Here is a 502-nt window from a genome sequence, read left to right on the forward strand (position 1 = left end):
GCGCACCAGAAGTTTGTGTAAAAATAACCCAATAAAAACGTGTTATTCTATTCCTTACGTCTCGTAGATTTAAATTATTGTTTATTGTTTAGCTTTATTCAAATATTTCTTACCGCAATTTTTATTTGAGAAATTGGTGAAAGTGAAGTCATTATTTGCAGCGAAGCTGTATAACGCTCATTCGCATTTATTTATTATTGGTTCCTCAAGGGCCCCGGCTTGCGCCATTAAATTAGTGGTGGGCGTATAAACGTAATATGGTGATGTCGCGAAATACCATGGCCGGGCATCACTTGACCGCCTCCGGGTCTGCCAGCAGGATTGTTTGGCAAAATACGCTTCGCGACAAAAGGAAATTTTGCCAGATCTCGACACATGGGCGTTCTAGTTTTTTGTCGCCATCAGAAAACGGCCGCAGCGGTTGCGCTCAAATCAGCGTCCTTGGGATCAGCAGCACAACGCGTTATCTACTGAGCTATTGCTGCGTCTTAACCACTAAACC

The sequence above is a fragment of the Haemaphysalis longicornis genome, unplaced genomic scaffold (genome assembly GCF_048455015.1).
Source record: "Haemaphysalis longicornis isolate Haplotype H1 unplaced genomic scaffold, Haemaphysalis longicornis Haplotype H1 scaffold_3, whole genome shotgun sequence".
NCBI classification, from domain to species: Eukaryota; Metazoa; Arthropoda; class Arachnida; order Ixodida; family Ixodidae; genus Haemaphysalis; species Haemaphysalis longicornis.